The following is a 24,665-nucleotide window of genomic DNA, read 5'->3' as shown; positions in this document are numbered from 1 at the left end:
AAACACTTCACGTGCATTTCCTTTAAAAGTAAGAATGCTGGCCTCTAGAGACTGGCTTTCTCCCAAGATCTTGCAGATAGTTGAATGGTTGTCCCAAAATATGAATCCAGGACTTCTAAACCCTGTGCTCCATCCGTTACACACCAATAATATTAGCATTATCTGATAGCACTAAAGTATTTCGTGACTAAGCTTTACAGCTTTTAATCTTTACACTACACTCTTGATTTCTAAAAATGTATTATTGCAAAAGTAATACATACTCATACCATGCTCACAAATTAAACTTTCATCAGAGTTTGGCAGGTATTCTTTCATATATTTTCTCAGCATATATAAAGAGAAACATTCTCATTCGTACTTTTTAAAAAATACTGGTATTATATATTCTGTTCTACAACTTATTTTCTTAAAAAGTTAATATACCATGGATATTTTATTCTGAGTTACACAGAATGATCTCATTCTTTAATGGTTACAGTGTACAATTATGCCACAGTAATCCTCCATTTTCAGGCTTTTTTTTTAAAAAAAAATTTATTACCAACTCTGCTGTAAATAAACATCCTTGTACATAAAACTTTATACATTTTTTCCAAGTAAAACTATAAGGTAAATTCCTAGAAATGTAATTGATAGGACAAGGGGTAAGCACAATTCATCTTTGCTAAATATTTTTTTTTAAATATTGATAAATTGCTTTCCATGAAAACTGAACCCATTAACATTCCAATCAACCATGTACACATTAGACTTAAAGTTTCATTTAAAATTTCTGTTTTAAGGGACTCTCACCCATTCTCATTTCTCTAACTGATGAGAGCAATCAATAATCCTCAATGAAAATGAATCAGTGGTTCTATTAAATTCCCAGTAAAGATTAGACTGCTGATAGTCAGTAAAGGTTCCAATTACTGCTTTTTTTTTTTTTTTAGATAAAAAGCAAAAAAAAAAAAAAACTACATTCCAATGGAATATTAATAGAAATGCAAAATAAAATACATAGTGGCAACCTTACAGAATCCAGCTAGATAGTGCCTTCCAGTTTTATACCTATTATTTCATCATTCTAATAGTAATAATCAACAAAGATATTTTGAGAAGGGATCATTAAAAAGTAAAAGCCATTTCCTATCTAATTACCATTTGCCACAGAAAACAAATATCCACATTAAGCCCCATACAAAAACTGACATTACTTAAATTTATCTACTTCAAAGTGAATCCAAGAGCATCCTCCAACAACAAATGTAATTTTTTCTCTCTATTGAAGTAAATGTGAAAATGTCAAAAATTACTATGGTAAATTGTTGGGTTTATTCCCCCCACCCTACCATGATCTTATGTGCTCAGCCACCTGGATCATATTTACAATACTACTGGGAAGGTAAATTTGCTCACTAACAAAAATAAAAGTTCTATCTTTCCTATTGTGTTTATACAGCTATTCCCATGTGCTTTTTTTCATTTTCTTAATTAGGTATTTGGTCCTCCTCAGAACAGATTCTTGAAGGCCTCATTATCATTTATACCTTAGCACAGCATGATATACTTCTTTTCTATATGGTTGTCCCTGCGCTGTATCTGACTATGTAATGTTTTCTTCAAGCTCTAACAAAATTCCCTTTTTCCACAATCTTTACAGCAACCCTGTCTCTGAATGGGCCTTAGACCCTTTCATTTGATTCACTTGTACTTTCTTTACTTTCAAATATACAACCTCTGAAATGGTTTTCAGCCTTAAAAATATTTATTCACATATTCATTTATTTATGCATTCAGCATAACCTACTTGTCAAAATAAAGGAGCCCTTGTGGGACAGTAATTAAATGCTTGGCTGCTAACCCAAAGGTAAGTGGTTTAAACTCACCAGCTGCTCTGAGGGAGAAAGATGTGGCAGTCTACTTCCGTAAAGATTACAGCCTTGGAAACCCTATGGAGCAGTTCTGCTCTGTCCTATAGAGTTGCTACGGGTCAGAATCAACTCAGTGGCAATGGATTTGGTATTTGTCAAAATAACTGTGGTCTACTTGTGCACAAGAGGAACCCTCACTTTAAGTTGTCTAAGGAAGCTAATGATTTGCCCCAGATACTCAGTAACACAGACCTGTTGCCTGAAAAAGGCAGCTTATGAGCAGCCATTCTGAAGTGTTTTCCTCAGGAGAGTGGTGATCCTACCTCTTGCTCATTTTCCAGGCAGATAAAGTGAGACAACAGATGCTATCAAATCTTTTTAGTGTGTTCTAAACTTTTTTTTCAACTTACTTAGAAAATAATACCATGGTAAAAAAAATTCAAAGGTACAAAAAAAGTCAAACAACCCAAAAGAGTCTACACAAGGAAATTAATCTTCCTCCCAACCTTGAATCTCTTTCTAGAAGCAACCACTTTTGCAGGTTTCTTATGATTCTTTCCATTACCTCTTCCCACCTGTTTTTACAAAAGCAGCAGGCTGCACACTGCTCTCCATGTTTCTGTGTTCCATAATAGCATAACTTGGAGTTCATTCTGCATCAGGACTTATATATCCATCTATTTTTAAAAGGTTGCACAGTATGGCTATATTGTTGTACGGATACTATTGTATGGACATCCATTCTATTCTACGGATATACTATTATTTAACAAATTTCCTCTTAGTAGGTATATAGATTTTGTCTTTGACTATTACAATGTTGCAGTGATACCCTTGTATATATTTCTTTGCCCGTATTTGTTAGCACACCTATAAAATAAATCCCCAGAAGGGGAATTGTTAAAGATTATATACAATATTAATTTTGACAGTGTCAAACTGCTCTCCAAAAAGAATATACCCAATTATACTTCCACTGATACACGTTGTTGTTGTTAGATGCTGTCAAGTAGGAATGCCAACTAAGATACTTCAAAAAATGAATGCAATGCTGGAAGTGCTTACTCGTCCATGTCAAGAAATCTGGAAGACAGCTACTTAGCCAACCTACTGGAAGAGATTACTTGTGCCCGTTCCAAAGAAAGGCAATCAAATGGAATGAGAAAATTACTAAACAATATCCCACATTAGCATAATTTTGCCGAACAATGACTGATCTATAGGAGGATCCATTTTTCATATCATGCAAAAACCATTTTAGAGAGCAATACGATCTTTTTAAAACATCGTAATATGTCTGTTTCAAATGGGACAGTGGTTCTTATTAGTTGAACCATTCTTATTAGTTGAGTCTGATTTTAAAACATTCATTTTTAAAGTTTTGACTGGGGATACACATGAAACAATTCTGTTGGTGAGAAATCCCTGAAATTTAAATTGATTTTTCATTTCTGTATCTAAGAAGCTACCTTGCTCACTTCTATTTCTGCAACTGAGTCTTTTTCCTATGGTTGTCTTTTCTTATTTTCCTAAACAACCTTATGATAAATGGCATGACTAAAGTTTTTCTCTCCACTGGTCCCAAAATAATCATTTAAGATACAAAGAGGAATATTATAGTGTGATGGTTAAGGTTGTGTGTCTACTTAGCTGGGCCATGATTGTCAGTGGTTTGGCAGTTATGAAGTAGTTTCACAGTCCTGTTATGTTGTGATCACTTCCATGATGAGATTTGAGATAATGTGATCACCTCCATGATGGGATCTGCTATGATAGCCAATCAGTTGTAAGGGAGTTTCCTTGGGTGTGTGGACTGCACTGAATATAAATGGACATTCTGGCAAGGTTTGTGAGCTTTTGCTTGCTCTGGATTCTGCAGTTGGCTCCCGTTGGTGTGACCTCTGGTTCTTGGTACTTGAGCTAGCAGCTTACCTTCGGTCTTGCCTGTCAATCTTGGGATGTGTCGACCTTCAAAGCCAGTGAGCAAGAATCCTGCTCTCTGACCTGCTGATCTTGGGTTTCACAGCCCTGCATGTACATGAATTAGGAGAAGCCTCTATTCTGACCCACGGACTCAGGACGTTTCAGCCTCTACAACTGCATAAGCCATTTTCTTGATATAAATCTCTCTATGTATTTATACACTTTACTGATTTGGCTTCTTTAGAGAACCCAGCCTAAGACAAGGTTTGCATAAAATGGTTCTTAACCAGGGACGCATATAAAAATTACCTAGGCTGCAACCTGCAAAGATTCAGATTGAGAAGACATGGAATGGGGCCCAGGTAAATACATATTTGGAAAATGCTCACATCTGATTCTAACATATTCCCATTAAGAAGCACCAGAATTAATTTGAACGTCACAATGATTGTACGAAAAAAACTTCAGTGTTGCAGTGTGCATTTATGCACGAGCAGTCTGAGGCTGAGAGTTAGCCAAACAACTTGTAGTCATCAAGCAGTGGAGTCTGCACTAGAATCCAAGTCCTCCAACTGTAAGTACATTATGTAAAACCGTCTAAGCCTAATTATTATTCATATGGTTGCTAAAAGTATATTAATTTGGTAAATCTACTTTGCAGAGAGTAGGTTTTTTTATATTGTTGGATTTTAAAAATGTAAATGATCAATAGAAAGACTCTTACAACTACCCTAAGCCACCTAAAATATTAAAGAGTAGTGAGTTACATGTATTTCACTGCTTTGAACTAGCTGTCATTATTCAGGACACACTAGAATAGAAAAGCATGACCCTTAAAACACAAAAAGTCATCTGGTGAAAATTCCATCCTACTGTGTTTAGGGTGACAAATTTCATCTTAATAATCAACAGCTGTGACCTAAGGACAAACCTAGACATCACTTCAGAATTGCACTGCACCTCAGCATCACCTAAATGCAAACTCCATAAAACAAGAAAAAGAACAAAATTATCCTGGATCATGACAGTATTTCAAGTTTTAGTCTTTTTCAATTTTAAACCACGTATTTTCAAATCAATATTACAATGTTTCATTAGCAGCCACTATTTCTGAAGCACTTACTATGCACTGGGAGAAGCCTTGGTGGCACAGTATTTAAAGCACTCGGCTTGTTAACCAAAAGGTCATCAATCTTTTTTACTCTGTCCTATAGGGTCACTATGCTAACTGATCTACATACATATTTAACGCTCACCACTAGTTTAATGAGACAAATATTATCGCCATTTTGTAAATGAGGAAAACAAGGTCTAGAAAGAGTCAGCAACTTCCCCAAAGTCCTACCAGTAAGCAGCATAACTCAGGCTCTTAGAGCTACTCCTTTCCCATTAGCCCATTCCGTTTATATATTAAGAAAAATTTCACTTTATGATGGAATTTCATATTCTTCAAAGCTTTTGATCCTCCTAGAATTATATAAATAAATAACATTTATATAAATCCTTGACATTTTTTTTCTTTTGACATACCTAACAGCTCAAAATGCTATACAGCAACAGAGGAGGTTCTTCTGGGGGAAATATCAGCATCGGTGCTCTACTTCAAACTATGTGTGCTGGGGAAAAGTCGTCAGGGAAAGCAAGCAGCTTCCTCCCTTCAACTTCAATTGTTGATGCTCTTCCTCAGGCCAGGAATTGCTTTACAGTGAGATTCCACTGTTAAGACTGTAGTCAAAATCCAATCCTCGACAAATGCATGCTGCAATCTATTTAGGTGTGAATATGCGTATTTACCATAACAGATATGTAGTATATTTAGTCTGAGTACTATGAGTAGAGCACTTATAAAAACAGCATTTGATAAGACTGTAAACTCACCCAGTTCCAAATTATAAATCATAACAGTTTCCCATTTTGAATTGAAAGGTCACTATTGATTAATTTCATGGGAAAGATTTGAAGACTCTCCAGCTACCTACTTATGTGACACAGATTTCTTCTGTGGCCGATAAATTTATTTTGAAGGAGGATGTTTGTCTCACCCACCCCCAGTGACACCACTAACTTATCCCTGGAAAAAAGCTGTATTAGTGTTACTTAACTAGGGAAACACTGGTGGTGTAGTGGTTAAGAGCTATGGCTGCTAACCAAAAGGATGGCAGTTCAAATCTACCAGGCACTCCTTGGAAACTCTATGGGGCAGTTCTACTCTGTCCTATTGGGTCGCTACGAGTCAGAATCAACTAGAGATGTTCTATGAATATTTTTAATTTCTGAAGCTCATTTACAGAGGGCAGCAACTATGTTAAATTAGAACACAAATATATGAAACGCTTTTCTAATTCAGTGTGGCAATGTCTAGGTTCCTACCTGATTCACTCCCTCAAAAATCATGTAATAAACAAAAGTAATAATCATGTAATAAGCAAAAGTATTAAGTACTAGAAACAAAAAGATAAAAATACATGATTCTTACTCTCAAAGAACTAATGGTCTAATAGGCCAAAAGATGTCATAATGCAAAATGACAAATTCTTACATAAGGTTTCCCAAAGAATATACTCAAACTGTAAAGTCTCATTTATATAATCAGATTTCTCTTTTTCTATTAAGTATTTAAAAGGTCCCTGGGTGATGTAAACAGTTTGCTCTCTGCTACTAACCAAAAGATTGGTGGTTTGAATCTACCCAGCAGCACTGTGGAAGAAAGATCTGGCAATCTACTTTTATAAGATTACAGTCATTGAAAACCCTATAGAGTGCGGTTCTAGTCTGAAACATGTGGGATCACCATAAGTTGGAACTGACACACAGCAACGGGTTACAGGTTATTCAGTATTTAGTAAATTTTACCTTAAAAGAGTCGTAACAATATCTTTTCTAATTCCTTCACTGCTGACAAAAATAATCAGCCCTTCCCTCTGAACTAGAACGGCTCAATTTGTACTTCTCTTACTACTTTGTATTTTATACTGTAATTGTTAAAACACAGAGCATCTTACTCAATTGACTTGATATTGCTTGAGGAAAGACTCTAGATTTATCTTTGTATCCCCTACCGTGTTTAGTACCAGCAAGAATTAAAACATGTATTCAATGAAGAATTTAGGACCTGAATGTAATAATTTGAAAAGAGCACCTTCATTTCAAGGGACTAAAGTAGCCTTTAAAATTTCCCAATCTCCTCCTGGGAGAACTTATCCAGTGCAAAAATGTGGCTCCAACAGTGATATTTTTTTCCCCTCAAAGAAAGATTTGTTCATTTTACCATGTCATTCTTCCCAACCTATTCGTCCTTGGTTGAAAAATAAAAATATAAAAGTAGACTGGGTAAAAATGAAACAGCAACAAATGGGTTAGTAAAATGTCTAGCAACATTTGAATGCAAGTTACACAGTAAAGTTAAAAGGTGTAAGAAAAGACCAGCTATACTTAAAAAAAAAAAGTGTTTTTTAAAAAAACTAGGAATTTCTTTACATGATAATGAGCTTCTCTAAAAAACATTAATTCAGATACATTAAAAGTAAATACTCATTCTTTTAATACACATGTGCACATTTGAAAAGTTTTTATTATACAACTTAAAAATATTTCTGAAAAGCTTTATGAATACATTAATCCTGCTGTTTTTTAATCCTTGAAATTAGTTCCTAAAAAATGAAACAAAAAAATCTCACCTGGATTTAAAGGCTAAGACAACCTCCAGTAAAGTTACAATTACTGTAAGAGAAAAAACGGAAGGAGAACAGTTAGAGAAAAAGTCCACCCGGAAAGGGCAAGCAGTTCGATTGGAAACCGGACTGACTTGCCCAACAACCATGTACACCAAAGTGCACAATTCAAATGCAAACCAAATTACTACGTCCTCCCTAGGCTATTCCACAGCCTGGAAATAAGTTCTCACAATCAACAATCTTGACCATTGAACCAGGATTAATCATCACTGGTCCAGTGGATGCAATTTGCTAAAAAGCTGAACTGCATGATAATTCATGAAAATAAAATACAAAGTAACCCATTAAAAGTCTTAGAAAAATGTGCATTCTACTTTAATTTCAATGTTTTAATAACTAGTTTAGATCCAAATCAATTTAAATTTTCTCTGGTATGTATACAACTTTAGACAAAGAACAAAATCAAATAGTTTCACCATTAGTGAAAGCTTTCTCAAGAAATAACAGACTATGGAAATTGTTGAAGTAGTACTTTATTTGTAAATTATCAGAAGATTTAGATTTAGTTCCATAGTCAAAGTTGTTAAAAAAAAAAAAAAAAAGATGAAGAAACAGTGCGAGGCAAAATTCAGTTATCAGTAAGATACCTATATTGCATTAGTGCACTAATTATAAACTACTCTTTTTAGGGAACACCGAAATACATATTCCAGAATATTTTCTAACTAAAAATAGTATTGTTTTAATTGAAATAAACTACTTTTTCTTTTTTAAAGCACTGGAAACCCTGGTGGTTTAGTGGTTAAGCGCTAGGGCTGCTAACCAAAATGCTGGCAGTTCGAATCTACCAGGCACTCCTTGGAAACTCTATGGGGGTAGTTCTACTCTGTCCTATAGGGTCGCTATGAGTCAGAATTGACTGCAACGGGTTTGGTTTTTTTGTTTTGGTAAAAGGTTTACAGGATTATTTTTCAGCTCACCTAACACAGAGTCCTAAACACCCTCAAGTCACTTAGGCAAGACTGACTTTGACAAATACACTGCCGTGAACAAGTTGTTCTTTTTTTTGTTTTGTTTTGCACTATTTCAAACCTCCTGCATGCTTGGGCTCTTTGTCACCTTCTGGCTGCCCTACTACCACGACCCTTACCTACCTTCACATTCCCCTCCCCTCTTCCCCCAAAAGATAATATAGCATTAGTTTAAAACAACTGAATAGCTGCCCTTCCTATCACCTTATTCTTCTTAATGTTACTGTGGTTCTAGTTTGCCCACAGAATTTGAAAAGTTTGACAAGTTCTTATATAAACAATAATAATGCCTTTAAGAAACAATACTACTTAAAAATTATAACTGTTATAGAATTCGTTATCTACAATAATCTAATCACAAAGTATACTTCCAAAGAGGAAGGCTCCTTTTGTAACATACAAAGTCATAAAATCTTTGGGGAGAACGGGATTTATCTCGACAAGGAATTTCTTAACCTGGGGTCCATGAATCCCAAGCAACTCCACTGATAAGCTTCATCAAATTCTCAAAGGGGTCTGTGACTTCAAAAGAGCTGTGAAAGTGACCTAACTAGATTGGAGGTTTAAAGTATGGTTTTCATTGGTATATGCCTATCAGCTGTGAAGTATCACAAGTAACTTATTGCTGATTAAGTATTCAGATTTGTAAACTATTAGCCTTTTGAAATATATAATAGAGCAGACTCAAGGTTTCTTTTTAACATAACTCCAATTTACTTGCATTTCTTGTATGACAGAAAGCTCCAGAGCAATGGAAACTGCTCAAAATTCAGAGCACATCCATAGAAATGTTCTGGGCATGGAAACATCATATGTTATGCATAATCGAGCACAAAAAATTTTTAGAACTGCTGATACGAACCAATCCGCTCATCTGACAGATGAAGAAACTTAGGCTCAGGGATGTTAAATGATTTGTTTTAAGTCACACAGGAGGAGTCCTGGTACTTTAGTCAATGTAACCTCAAACAGGGCTGGGACTGGAAGAGATCCCTACACTGGCAATTTCTTAGTTTGCGTTGTGACTATAAAAAGGCTAATTTTATACCTTGGTATTTGACAAAGTTCCATCCGTGGCACACCTCTCACTCTGTACATTCACCTTGGGCAACCTCATCTGCCTCCCACAGCTTCAACTATCATTTCTCCTCTCTGAGTTCACAAAATCTGTATTTCCAGTCCTATCACGCCTCTAGCTTGGGCTCCAGCTGTCCACTTTTTATCCTCACTGCTGTCTACGTATCTCAACCGTCACACGTTGAAAATCAAACTCATATTACTCACACGTTCCTCCACCACAAAAAAGAGAGATTGAGAGAGAGAGAAAAGGAGAAGGGAACGGAAAGGATCTTCACCCGTTTTCTTTCTCCATGCCAGAAACCTAGGAGTCTTCTTTAACCTGTCCTTAACCTCCTACCTCCAATTAGTAACTAATTCCTTCTGATTTTATCATTTTTTCTCTCATGCCAGTCTCTTCCTCTCCATTCCTGAGACTACTGATTTATTTCAGGCTCTCATTCTCTCTCTCCTGGGATATTATAATAATGTCTTTGCCTTCAACCTTGCCTCCATCAATCTACTCTCAATACAGCTGTCAGAGATTTTAAAACACCTGATCATACTGACTCCCTTCCTATAAATTCTTACATGGATCCCCATTTCCCACAGAATAAAGTCCCAATTTCATATATGATACGTAAATTCTTTTATGATATAATCCTTGTTGATATCTTCAGCTTCATCTTTTACTTATTTTAGCCCCATCCTAAACTCTATATGCCAGCCAACCTGAACTCTTGGAAATTTCCCCATGCCTTTTGTATTCTGCTGCCACCATAGAAGACTAAATAGAAGACTACTTTGTCCCTGGCCCCTCTACCTGCTTGGATAAACACCTACTTATCTTTCAAGAGTCATCACCTATATGAACATTTTCCTGGCACTCTACAGCCCTCGCTTCCAACATCTGCCCCAACGAGTAAAACTGGTCACCCTCTCTCCTTTGGTCCCTTGTCCATACTTCTCTTGTAGTACCTATAACGAATTTTTCAGTGAACGTATTTTAAAAACCCATCCTCCCAGCCAGACTGTACTCTATGTCTTCTATTTGTCTCTCTCTATTGATGACGGATGTCTAAAACTACTTTTTTTCCAGGACCAATTATGAAAATCGTAAGACTTTGGAACCTAGAAAAACAAAGCAAAACAAAATAAAACATTCAGAGACAGGTCCTTTCAGATATTCTCTGAGAGAGAATCAACTTCCACTTTTTGATTAAGCATGCCAACTCACAAGTGACATAAAAAGCAGAACTATTAAGGTATTCAAATCTATAGAGTGATTTGTTACTATAAACCACTATCTGTTTTATACCACATCAAAACAATGAGTACTTAAACTTGGAGTTAACTACCCCTAATTAGGAGCCCTAGTAGCACAGTGGTTAAGAGCTATGGCTGACCAAAGGGCCAGCAGTTCAAATCCACAAGCCGCTCCTGGAAACCCTATGGGGCAGTTCTACTCTGTCCTATAGGGTCACTATGAGTTGGAATTGACTTGACAGCAACGGGTTTAGGTTTTCTTTTTTTTCACTCCTAATTATGGATGACAACCATTAAAAAATTACTGCACATGTAATTACAGCACATATACAAATTGGTTAAATTGGATCTGTGCTGTATGTTCCTGCCAGTATAAATCTGTTCAGTCATGCTTAAGGTAAATGGGCCCATCTCTCAGTCCTGGCACAGGTTTTACACAATCTCTTTTTACTATATTGAGAAGAAAACCACATCACTGAGTATATTCTCACTCAAACCTCTAACAAGCATCTCTGGCAATATCTAACATCCCTTTATAAGATAAAGGTGGGAAACCTGTGCAAAAATTAACCTCCCTAATAATTTACCTAAAAGCAGCATTGTTATTTGTGGTAGGCAGCCTCTAAAATGCCTCCCAATGATCCCAGCCTTCTGGTATTCACAATCTTGTGTAGTACCCTCCCACACTGTACCTGGATTGGTCTGAGAGAACAAGAGCATGTAAGAGAAATGATAGTATATTTCCAAGGTTTAGTTATAAAAAGACTGTGGCTTCCACCTTAGATTCTCTCTTTCCCTCCCCTCTTCCTTCTTTTTCTATCATCAGCTGCCGTGTCTTGAGGGCACTCAGAAAGCCCTGTGGTATGGTTCACTTGGCAAAGAACTGAGGCTCTCAAGCCATGTGCCCCTGAGGAACTAAGGCCTGCCAAAACCAAGTGAGCGAGCTGGGAAGCTGATTCTCTAGCCCTAATTCAGCCTTGCCTTGAACCCCAGCAAGCAGCTTGATGCAACTTCCTGAGAGAGCCTGAGCCAGAATCACCAGCTAAGGCACTCATGGATTCCTGACCCACAGAAATTGTGAGATGTTTTTTCTTTCAAGCTGTTAATTTCTGGGGTAATTTGTTACACAGCAATAGATAACTATTATTTTAGGGTTTTGTTTATGTCAACATCACAGAGTGTCTGTGTGTACTCTCCTCTTAGAAATAACAAAGTACACAAATTCTTTACCCAGAAAAATGAACTATTCACTCATATACTGCTGGTTTGAATATAAACTGGTATAACCCTTTTGCAATCTAGCAATATGTATCAGATGCTTTAAATGCATATGCCTACTGGCCCATTTTTGGAAATCAATCCTAAGTAAATAATTCTAAAAAAAAAAAAAAATTTTAGGCACCAAAATGCTCATTACAGTGCCTGAAGAGCAAAGAATCAGAAACAATCTAAATCACCCACAAAAGGGCACAGAATATTATCAATTGAAATGGTTATGAAATTTTGTAGTAACATGAAAAATAACTAATGTTAAGTTACAAAAGAGTGAGATAAAATTATATATAGATTAATAAAAATCTTAAAAATATATCAAAAAAGATTAGAATACACAGAAAACAAAGACAAAGCGTTAACAGTGGTTGTGACTAGTTTTCCATATTTTCAATAATAACCATACTATCTTTTATCATTACATATATCTTAAAACAAGTAAGAGCTACAGATAAAGTCTTCATGAGACTCTCACTACGGACAATTCTGAAAACGTGCTGTTTATATGTAGGCTTCTGTCCAGGATAGCAATTTCTCCCATCTCATTTGTTGTACCAAACGAGAAAAATATCATCAACGATATGGGCTGGTATACACGGTCCCTATACTGAGTAAGACCAACCTATCAAGGGAGCCCTGGTGGTACAGTGGTTAAGCACTTGGCTGTTAACCAAAAGGTCAGTGGTTTGAACCCACCAGCCACTCTACGAGAGAAACGTGTGGCAGTCGGCTTCCATGAAGACTCACAGCCTTAGAAAACCTATGTGGCAGTTACAGTCTGTCCTATAGGGTCACTGTGAGTCAGAATTGACTTGACAGCAATGAGTTTTTGTTTTTTTTTTTTTTTGGGGGGGGGCTACCGAGCACATCAAGGCCGAGCGCTGGTTTCCTCCTTCCTAATGGGAATGGCTATCTGACCCTGCACACAAGGGATGTTAGGGGTGGGGGATATTACTGGTTAACCAGGAGGTAGCAAATTAGTCAATCCCCAAGAACAGTGTGTGTCCCTGGAGAGCATTTACTTTAATTCCCTCCGTGGCAAATGAACAAGCCTGCAGAGACTGGTTTGCTTAGAATCCACACTGACAGTTGAAAGCAGGGTTTCTTGCATTTTTATTTTTAAAGTTATGAATAGGTAACAACACATTAGAAAAATTATGAAGGCTGAATACACATGTATAAATTTATTATTCTAGTCAAATTAAACTTAATGTGAACAATAATAACCATTAACATTTAATGGTATTTAGGCAAAAGTAACAAAAAAAATGTTATTTTTTGTTAGGCAAAAGTAAAGAGCGGTTCAGTGAAGTCAACCCAAGTTTTTTTTAATCTTGGGAAATTGATCTCACCATGCTGTGTGAACGTCTCCATCTTTGTAATGGGGAAAATAATAGCTAATTCAACAGATTATTGCGAGGATTAAATTAAATATCACATATTCAGTACTTGGACATTGTAAGTTCTCAAAAATATCAGCTATTATCATTTGATCTTTCAACTTCAGTCAACGCAGTTTGTGTCTTTACTTTGATACATGATACGTATTTATATGATTTATATGTATTGTCATAATCAATATATAAACCAAAACCAAACCCACTGCCGTCAAGTCGTTTTCGACTCATAGCAACCCTATAGGACAGAGTAGAACTGCCCGATAGAGTTTCCAAAGAGCACCTGGCAGATTCGAACTGCCAATCTCTTGGTTAGCAGCTGTAGCACTTAACCACTATGCCACCAGGGTTTCCCTATACTTACTTATGTGTATGTAAATACGTATCAAAGATATATATGATTATATACACACACACACACACACACACACACACACAGATGTCAAAAGACAATTGTCCCTGGTGGCTGAAGAACCCTCTTCTACTGCACCATGTTTAAATAGGATACAAAATGGTTTTTATACTGATGTCCTAGGTTTGAGCTCTAGTTCTTAAGGTCTACTATGGATTCCTCCATGATCTCTCTCTTCTTCCTTCACTTACTGACTGGATACAGATGATCCAAGATCCAGAGCAGGATTCCAAGGCCTTGGGCGATGGTGGAGCCACTAGATGGAAGAGTCTAGGTCTCAGAGAAACCTCCCCCTCCGCCCCTTTTCCACCTAATCTACATTGAACTGCACATAAATGTGAAAGAAAACACAAAGTCAACGAATTTTGTAGATGTTTATAAGCACAGACAGCCTATACTAACGTAACAGGCTACCTCCGAATGACAGTTTATTCCTGATTTTTATTTATTAACTTATTTCTGTATTTTCCAAACAATTTGCAACGAGCTTTTGTTATTATTACAGCCAGAAACAAACGTTATTAAAAAAATAAATAAAAGTGCTGAATACACACAAGCACACAGTGTATATTATACGGCACTTTCTCTAAAATTACATAAATGTTAAATCACTACATCATGATTAAAAACAAACACAAATACTGTATGCAGTTAATTTCATAAAAGGCTGAGCTATATGGCTAGTCATTACTTGAGTATGCCACAGAATTTCACTTCATGCCAGTGTCAAGGCAGCAAAAGCCTTGAAGTGAGAATGAAATGGTAGTCAAGTGATCTCTGATTGGCTATGTGACTCGGGTAAGTCTGAGAAATGTCTCATTTCCTACTGTATAAAATGAGAAGCCTGACCCAGATGATGGGCGACCTCTAAGGTCTATGAACAGTTCTTTCCAAGTAGCATTTTTTTTTACTTTCTTATGATGCACCTAGTGCTCCCATAACTCTCCATTCCCAAGAAAACCCACCTGTTCATCCTCAGAACTCAGCACCAGGCCATTCTGGGAAGCAAAAAGCAAATCTGGTTAACCATGGCCCAGGCGGGCACTCCCATAACCAAAAGAAGTTTTACTGTTTATGGCTAAAGCAATAATTGCTTGAAGAGCGATGTTCTCTTTCTCCTCACCTAACTTCTAAGTATGGAGACTATTCATAAACGTTGCTTTAGGGTGCTAGGGAAATGATCTGCATACCCCTCTGTGAAACACTATATTCCCAAGCCTTAAAAAGCCAATATGAATTTAGAAGAGCAGGAAGCATCTATTTAAAAATTCAAATGTGACAACTTTAAAAGATGTGGTTTCTAAACTATGAAGAATATTTATATAAGAAATATCATAAATTGAAGAACATATAAAGGATTCTGAAACTGGTAAATATACTGCCAAATTATAATAATAAAAATTGGCTCTACCATACAATGCTGCCTCACTGACTGTAGATGGGCTAAAAAAAAAAAAAAAAAAAAGAAACTGATGTAGGGAAATCTAATATGAGCGTTTTTGGACACTCCATAACACAAAATAGCAGGCTTTGATGGGTACTGTAGGGGAATGAGGGAGGAAAAGGACAGAAAGGACAACAGAAGATCCAAAAAGATTTATTTCCCAGTCTAAAAGAAGACTGTTTTCAAAGTTGGTCTTAGACCAGCAGTAGCAGCAACACCTGGAAGCTTTTTAGAAATGCAAATTATTGTGCCTCACCCCAGACTTACAGAATCAAAAAACCTGGGGTTGTGGCCAAGCAATCTTTGTTTCCAATGCACGCTGAAGTCTGAGAACCACTAGTCTAAAAGGGCTGGTGCCACCACTGGCAGAATGGAGAAATGGTCCAACTACAGGCATTTGAGATAGCTCCACAAGTACAGTTTCTGTCTAGGTAGCTAGTCCAGCTTGTGTTTAAAGCATCTGATCTCACAGTAGTTGCTAAGGGATTCATTTCTGGTGGAGTCAGTTATTGCTCAAATCTTTGGGCTTTCCCACCAAGAAATATCCTTCAGAATAAAGATTGTTCTAGTGTGTTTACTCCCTATTGCCCATAATCCCTTTAAAACATGGGATGCTGGCTGGGGTGAGACTGGGGATTATGACAGTATCAATAAGGAAGAGTTTGCAGCAAGGGGGCAGAAAACCGATGACACAGTATGGATTAGATACCAAAAGCAACTGAACCCACTGCCATCGAGGTGATCAGACTCATACCAACCCTACAGGACAGAGCAGAACAGCACCACAGTGTTTCCAAGACTATAAATCTTGATGGAACCAGGCTGCCACGTTTTTCTCCCACAGTGTGGTTGAAAGGTTTGAACTTCTGACCTTTTGGTTAACAGCCAAGTGCTTAACCACTGTACCACCAGGGCACCTCATGGATTAGGTAACCATTTTATATTCCATAAGTGAGTCAGTCTAAGGATCTTGTGCTGTCTAACATAACACTAAGGAAAAGATGTTTGTTTCATATTTCAATATGAAAGAATCCCTCCCTCAATTCCATTTGGGGTTTGATGGTCTAGTCATAAATACTACTTAGCATTAAACATGCCATTTTTAGTTATTCGGCAAATTTAGGTACAAGATACATGGTCTCCAAATACAACTAAACTAAAATATTGTCTCATGATTTGGTTTGGTGGTTAACAGAAAGAGAAGTATTTTTCTGGTAGGAGCTTTCACTTATACACTGTATGTCACAAAACTTGAAACATGGTTGGTCGGTCAAGCTTTTTGGTTTATTTATGTGCTGGCTCACATTTAGAAGCCTGTCTATATTTAATATTTTATATTACCTATAATATGATAAAACATGCCAGTTTTCCAATCTGGGGATGACTCAGGATTCATATTTAGCTGTAGCATTTTAAAAACCATTCTCAGACGTAATCTTTAAGGAATTCATGGAAAGTAAAGAAATGCTTATAATCCTCGAGATTATATATATGCAGGTTGTTGCTGTTAGGTGCCACTGGGTCGATTTCGACTCACAGCAAACTTACACGACAAAAGAACTGCTCCATACAGTTTTCTAGGCTGTAATCTTTTTGGAAGCAGATTGCCGGTTCTTTCTCCTGCAGAGTCACTGGGGGGGTTTGAGCCATCAACATTTTGGTTAGCAGTGGAGCACTTATCCGTTGCACCACCAGGACTCCTTATACTCAGGTTAGAGAATATAAATACGAGGTTTTGGTAAAGATAAGTAATTTACCTATTCTTAAAGTGTCAATGTCTAGCTTTTGACAGTCTCAAAACCTCACTTAACGTAACTGATTACATGGCAATTATCCTGGGTTACTGAAATCTTCGGCTTTCCGCCCAGTTCAAACAAAAAGTTACAGGCTACTTTGCTACTAAAGCGTCTCCTAATTTAGTAATTTTCTTTTTTTAATTTTTACTGTGCCTTAAGAGAAAGTTTACAAATCAACTCAGTCTCTCCTACAAAAATTTATATACACCTTGCTATACATTCATAATTGCTCTCCCCCTAATGAGGCAGCACAGCCCTTCCCTCCACTCCCTCTTTTCGTGTCCATTCAGCCAGCTTCTGACCCCCTCTGCCCTCTCATCTCCCCCCCGAGACAGAGCTGCCCACATAGTCTCATGTGTCTACTTGATCCAAGAAGCTCACTCTTCATCAGTATCATTTTCTATCCCATAGTCCAGTCCAACTTCTGTATGAAGAGTTGGCTTTGGGAATGGTTCTTGTCTTGGGCCAAGAGAAGGTGTGGGGACCATGACCTCCGGGGTCCTTCTAGTCTCAGGCAGACCATTAAGTCTGGTCTTTTTATGAGAATTTGGGTTCTGCATTCCACTGCTCTCCTGCTCCCTCAGGGGCTCTCTGTTGTGGTTCCCTGTCAAGGCAGTCATCCGTTGTAGCCGGGCACCATCTAGCTCTTCTGGTCTCAGGCTGATGTAGTCTCGAGTTTATGTGGTCCCTTCTGTTTCTTGGGCCATAATTATCTTGTGTCTTTGGTGTTCTTCATTCTCCTTTGCTCCAGGTGGGTTGAGACCCATTGATGCATCTTAGATGGCTGCTTGCTAGCATTTAAGACTCCAGGAGTCACTCTCCAAAGTGGGATGCAGATTGTATTCTTAATAGACTTTATTATGCCAATTGACTTAGATGTCCCCTGAAACCATGGTTCCCAACCACCTACCCCTGCTACGCTAGCCTTCGAAGCATTCATTTTATTCAGGAAACTGCTTTGCTTTTCATTTAGTCCAGCTGTGCTGACCTTGCCTGTATTGTCTTTCCCTTCACCTAAAATAACTCTTATCTACTATTTAATTAGTGAAAACCACTCTCCCTGCCTCCCTCCCTCCCTCTCTCCCCACCCTCATAACCATCAAAGTATATATTTTTCTCCATTTAAACTATTTCTCCAGTTATTATAATTGTGGTCTTTTACAATATTTGTCCTTTGGCAACTAATTTCACTCAGCATAATGCCTTCCAGATTCATCCATGTTATAAAACGTTTCATGGCTGCATCGTTGTTCTTTATCAATGCGTAGTATTCCATCGTGTGAATATAACATAATTTAATCATTCATCCATTGATAGGCACCTTGGTTATTTCCATCTTTTTGCTATTGTAATCAGCGCTGCAATGAACATAGGTGTGCATATATCTGTTTGTGTAAAGGCTCTTAATTCTCTAGGATATATTTGAAGGAGTTGGATTGCTGGATCATATGATAATTCTATTTCTAGTTTTTTAAAGAAATGCCAAATCGATTTCCAAAGTGGTTGTACCATTTTACATTCCCACCAGCAGTGTATAAGTGTTCCAGTCTCTCCACGACCTTTCCAACATTTATTATTTTGTTTTTTGGACTCATGTCAGCCTTGTTGGAATGAAATGGAATCACATTATTTTTCTAATGTTGAACCATCCTTGCGTACCTGGTATGAATCCCACTTGGTCGTGGCGAATTATTTTTTGGATATGTTGTTGAATTCTACTGGCTAGAATTTTGTTGAGGATTTTTGCATCTAAGTTCATGAGGGATATAGGTCTGTAATTTTCTTTTTTTGTGGAGTCTTTACCTGGTTTTGGTATCAAGGATATGGTGGCTTCATAGAATGAGTTTGGCAGTATTCTGTCCTTTTCTATGTTCTGAAGTATCTTTAGTAGTAGTGGTGTTAACTGTTGTCTGAAACTTTGGTAGAACTCTGCAGTGAAGCTGTCCAGGCCAGGGCTTTTTTTCGTTGGGAGTTTTTTTGATTACCTTTTCAATTTCTTCTTTTGTTATGGGTCTATTTGGTTGTCCTACCTCTGTGTTAGTTTAGATAGGTAGTGTGTTTCTGGGAATTCATCCATTTCTTCTAGGTTTTCAAATTTGTTTGAGTATAGTTTTTCATAGTAATCTGGTATGATTCTTTTAATTTCAGTTGGGTCTATTGTAATATCACCCATCTCATTTCTTATTCGGGTTATATGCTTCCTCTCCTGTTTTTCTTTTGTCAGTTTGGCCAATGGTTTATCAATTTTGTTAATTTTTTCAAAGAACCAGCTTTTGGTCTTGTTAATTCTTTCAATTGTTTTTCTGTTTTCTATTTCATTTAATTCTGCTCTAATTTTTATTATTTGCATTCTTCTGGTGTCTGAGGGTTTTTTTTTGTTGTTCTTCTTCTTCTTCTTTCCATTTGTTCGAGTTGTAGGGATAATTCTTTGATTTTGGCCCTTTCTTCTTTTTGGATGTGCGCATTTATTGATATACACTGACCTCTGGGCACTGCTTTCGCTGTGTCCCAAAGGTTCTAATAGGGCATGTTTTCATTCTCATTGTATTCTATGAATTTTATTCCATCCTTAATGTCTTCTTTGACCCAGTCGTTTTTGAGCAGGGTATTGTTCAGTTTCCAAGTGTTTGATTTCTTTTCCCTGATTTTTCTGTTATTGATTTCTGCTTTTACGGCCTTATGGTCAGAGAAGATGCTTTGTAATACTTCAATGTTTTGGATTCTGCTAAGGCTTGCTTTATGACCTAATATGTGGTCTATTCTAGAGAATGTTCCATGTGCACTAGGAAAGAAAGTATGCTTGGTTGCTGTTGGGTGGAGTATTCTGCAAATGTCTATGAAGTCAAGTTGGTCGATCGTGGCATTTAGATCTTACGTGTCTTTATCGAGTTTCTTTCTGGTTGTCCTGTCCTTCACCGAAAGTGGTGTGTTGAAGTCTCCTGCTATAATTGTGGAGCTGTCTATCTCACTTTTCAATGCTGTCAGAGGTTGTTTTATGTATCTTGCAGCCCTGTCACTCGGTGTATAAATATTTAATATGGTTATATCCTCCTGGGTATATTGTCCCTCTAATCATTATGTAGTGTCCTTCCTTGTCCTTTGTGGTGGATTTAAGCTTAAAGTCTATTTTGTCAGAAATTAATACTGCCACTCCTGCTCTTTTTGATTGTTTGCTTGATATATTTTTTTCCATCCTCTGATTTTTAGTTTGTTTGTGTCTCTAAGTCTAAGGTGTGTCTCTTGTAGACAGCATATCGACGGATCGTGTTTTTTAATCCATTCTGCCACTCTCTGTCTCTTTACTGGTGCATTTAGTCCATTTACATTCAGCATAATTATAGATACATATGAGTTTAGTGGTATCATTTTGATGTCTTTTTTTGTGTGTTGTTGACAGTTTCTTTTTCCCACTTAATTTTTTGTGCTGAGTTTATCCTTATTGTCTTTTCCTCTTACTTGTTGTTTTTGTTTCTGCTGAGTCTCTATTTTTTTCTTGTATTTTATTCTGATGAGGATAGTTAGTCTCCTTTAAGGTTACCTTAATATTTACCCTATTTTTCTAAGTTTAAACCTAACTTTTATTTCTTTATATTGCCTTGTCTTCCTTTGCATATGAAAGATCTATGACTACATTTCTTAGTCCCTCTTTAGTGTTTTAATGTTGTCTTCTTTTACATAATAACATCACAGTTTTCCTGTTTTGAGTGGTTTTTTATCTTTTTTTTTTTTCCCTGTCTGGGTTGACTTCTGATTGCTCTGCCCAGTGTTCTACTCTTGGGTTGATACCTGATATTATTCATTTTCTAAGCAAAAAACCTCCTTTAGTATTTCTTGTAGTTTTGGTTTGGTTTTTACAAATTCCCTAAACTTCTGTTTATCTGGAAATGTCCGAACTTCACCTTCATATTTGACAGACAGTTTTGCTGGATATATGATTCTTGGCTGGCAATCTTTTTCCTTCAATGCTTTATATAAGTCATCCCATTACCTTCTTGCCTGCATGATTTCTGCCAAACAGTCCAAGCTTATTCTTATTGACTCTCCTTTGGAGGTGATTTTTCGTTTATTCCTAGCTGCTCTTAAAATTTTCTGTCTTTAGTTTTGACAAGTTTGATTATAATATGTCTTAGTGACTTTCTTTTAGAATCTACCTTATGTGGAGTTCGATGAGCATCCTGGATATCTTATCATCTTTCCGACATCAGGGAAGTTTTCTGCCAACAAATCTTCAACAATTCTCTCTGTATTTTCTGTTGTCCCTCCCTGTTCTGATACTCCAATCACTCGTAGTTATTTCTCTCGATAGAGTCCCACGTGATTCTTAAGGTTTCTTCATATTTTTAAGTTCTTTTACCTGATTTTTCTTCAAATTTATTGGTGTCATGTGCTTTAACTTCAAGCTCATCAACTCTGCCTTCCGCCTGCGCAATTCTGCTCCTCTGGCTTTCTATTGAGTTGTCTAAATCTGTAATTTTAATGTTCTGAATTCCTGATTGCTGTCTCTCCATGGATTCTTACAGCTTATTAAATTTTTCATTATCTTTTTGAATAACCTTTTAAATTTCTTCAACTACTTTATCTGTGTGTTCCTTTGCTTGCTCTGCGTATTCCTAATTTTGTTCCTGATGTCTTGAAGAGTTCTGTATATTAATCTTTTGAATTCTGCATCTGGTAATTCCAAAAAGGCACCTTCATCCAGAAGATCCATTGATTCTTTGTTCTAGAGCTTGTTGAGGCGATCATGGTCTGTTTACGTTACTTGATACTGACTGTTGTCTCCAAGCCATCAATACGTTACTGTATTAGTTTATTTTATGTTTGCTTGCTGTATCCTAGCTTCTTGCTTTGTTTTGTTTTGATATGCCTGAATGGGTTGCTTGATTATTTTTACCTTTGAAATTCTGACATCCTGTGACCAGACGGCTAGAGCTGTTATCAGGTATATCAGTCTAGGAGTCCATTCACTTTTCTTGTATGAATTCAGCGCAGGTGTCCAGGTAGCTGATCATCATGTGTGTAGTACAGGCTCTGTCCAACAGTCTTAGAGGGGCAGGGGTGATTGGTGTAGGTACTGGTACCTGGTTGTAGCAGGGGGTCACACTCTGAACAAGGCAGGGGGCTGAGAACTGTCCCCCGAATGTCTGTGAGGAAAGCACAGCCCTGTTCCCTAAAGCGTACAGGTGGGTGGGTTCTGCAGATGGACTGTGGGCACCCAGTGTTTTTGGTTGTAAGCACTGGGAGGCACCAGTTATTCCGGGACCCCTGTTAGGGGTGGCCAGGTGACCTGAGTGGAGCTACCAGTCCTTAGGACCGATGTGGGTGGGTGAGGACCCTATCTAATAGGTCAAGCAGTGTCAAATATCAAACACCCACCTCTTCGCCGCACAGCTGAAAACAGTTGCAATCTGCCAACAAGGGCCTATTCTCCTGAAATAGGCCCACACAGGTCCATGCAGAAGGGAAAGGTGCTCAAGGTCCACGGAAGGTTTATGCCTGGACAGGAGTTGCTTCTGTCCTGAGCTTCCCTGGTTAGTGGGGCTAGCAAATTATCTTTTCCCTCAACTGTGAATTTATTCCTACTCCAAGGCCAGGAGGATGGCTACGGGTGCTCAATATGGCCTATCTCAGGCCCAAGGAAATCAAAGGCCACTGAAGCCAGCTTGGCGGTTGGAGGTGTGGTGAAATATACGCAAGTACTTAGCTTTTGCTAAAAGCGCCGTTCTTCTCTGGTTCCAGAGGTACGAGCAGGCTGTGCAGCTGGCTGCTTCTCCCTGAGGAAACTGCAGCCTAACACTACCACCAGCCCACCACAGCCGCTCCAGGTAATGGTGCCTGAGGGATCCTGGGGATTCAGGTCCAGTGACTCCTCTCTGCTTCTGAACCGTCTTCTTGCTCCCCCTGCCACTCAGTCCGTTTTCTAACTTTGCCTTTGATGTTCAGGGCTCCTAGCTTGTCATAAATATAACTGTTTCCCCGTTTTTTTGGGTCTTTGTTGCAAGAGGGGTCGCAGGAAGTGTCTGGTTATTCCGCCATCTTGGCCCCACCTCTTATTTTATTCTTGAAAAATATATAATTTAAACTAGGAAACAGCTTGTTAAAAGAATTATCTGGACTTTTTATCAAAATTATTTGTTTTAAATAAAAGGAAAATTATATTTACAAAAAGTATCAAAACGCTCCCAAAAGATACATGTCAGTATCAACTCAAAAGACATGCCCCATACAAATTAACATTTCTATGTAAACTGCCTTATAATACTGATTTTAAAACATTTTTAAACACAGTATTATATCCCCAAGGCCAAGATACCTGTAACTCCCAAATTTAATTTTAATTATGATTTTTTAAAGACAAAAAAAAAAAGTGAAATCTGCAACTCACTGCTTAAAGGCACCGTTTCTCCCAAGTACATTCTAGGAAACAGTAGTTTCATGGGATGTTAATACAATTTTACTAGAGAGTTTGACTGATCGATTTCCATGGTCTATGTGATTCATTTAGTTTGAGATATTTGTTTTGTTGTTAACTGCCATTGTGTCAGCTCCAACTCATGGCGACCTTATGTAACAGAATGAAACGTTGCCCAGTCCTGCACCATCTTCATCATGACTGGGATGTTTGAATCCATTGCTGTGGCTGTTGTGTCCATCCATATCATTGAAGGCTTCCCTGGTTTTCGCTGACCCTCTATCTTCCCAACCATGATGTTCTTTTCTAGCAGCTGGTCTTTTCTGATTATGTGTCCAAAGTAAGTAAGCTGAGGTCTCGCCATTCTCATTTCTCAGGAGCATTTTGGTTGTATTTCTTCTAAAATTGATTTGTTTGTTCTTCTAGCAGTCCACCACATAGTCAATATTCTTCACCAACACCACAGAGTTTTTAAGAAAGGTAAACCTAGAACTTAACAGCAGCACTTTTGTCTTTGCTTTAAAAAAAAAAAAAAAAAACTCGTTGCCATGAAATTGATTCTGACTCATAATGGCCCTATAGGACAGAGCAGAACTGCCCCATAGGGTTCCAGGGGCTGTAATCTTTACAGAAGCAGACTGCCACATCTTTCTCCTGCAGAGTGCCTGGTGGGTATGAACCATCAATCTTTCAATTAGCAGCAGAGCATTTAACCACTGCGCTGCCACGACTCCTTGCCTTTACAATGCTGATATGCAATTATAAACTTTCAATAGGGATACAGAACACAATTTCCCAAACATATTTGGAAACACTTTTCCTGGGAAATATCTCAGAACTAGTGATCTGCAGAAAATACTTTGGGAAATGCTACTGTGGAACCTTAGGTTTCTTAGTATGAAAATGACAGTGTACTACACTTACACAGTTAATCTCAGGGTTAAAAAGGATCTATGTTAGTTCTTCAGGTCTAACCCCCATCTATGATGACTGAATTCCTTTTCATTTGTCCCATGTAGTCTTTAACTAGCTAACCTCAAACAGAGTATTAGTTTACAGCTTACTCTACACAGAAAGCCAGCTGGCTGCAGTGTTTACTAGGTTTAGTCTATCTGTACTTTGGCATCTT

At 37.6% G+C, this 24,665-nt stretch overlaps 1 protein-coding gene across 6 annotated transcripts in view; it reads right to left on the bottom strand.

The window, feature by feature from the left end:
- ADD3 (adducin 3) overlaps positions 1-24,665 on the bottom strand; it is a 143,544-nt gene that overhangs the window by 86,952 nt on the left and 31,927 nt on the right. For 4 of the 6 annotated variants that reach the window (XM_049856004.1, XM_049856007.1, XM_049856002.1 and 1 more), the window contains one exon: positions 7,457-7,499. The exons of the other annotated variants lie outside the window; for them this stretch is intronic. The gene's annotated coding sequence lies outside the window, so the exon portion shown is untranslated. The remainder of the gene's footprint in view (positions 1-7,456; positions 7,500-24,665) is intronic. 6 annotated transcript variants of the gene reach the window in all.

The sequence above is a fragment of the Elephas maximus genome, chromosome 16 (genome assembly GCF_024166365.1).
Source record: "Elephas maximus indicus isolate mEleMax1 chromosome 16, mEleMax1 primary haplotype, whole genome shotgun sequence".
Lineage (NCBI taxonomy): Eukaryota > Metazoa > Chordata > Mammalia > Proboscidea > Elephantidae > Elephas > Elephas maximus.
This window is presented reverse-complemented; position numbering and strand designations above follow the sequence as displayed.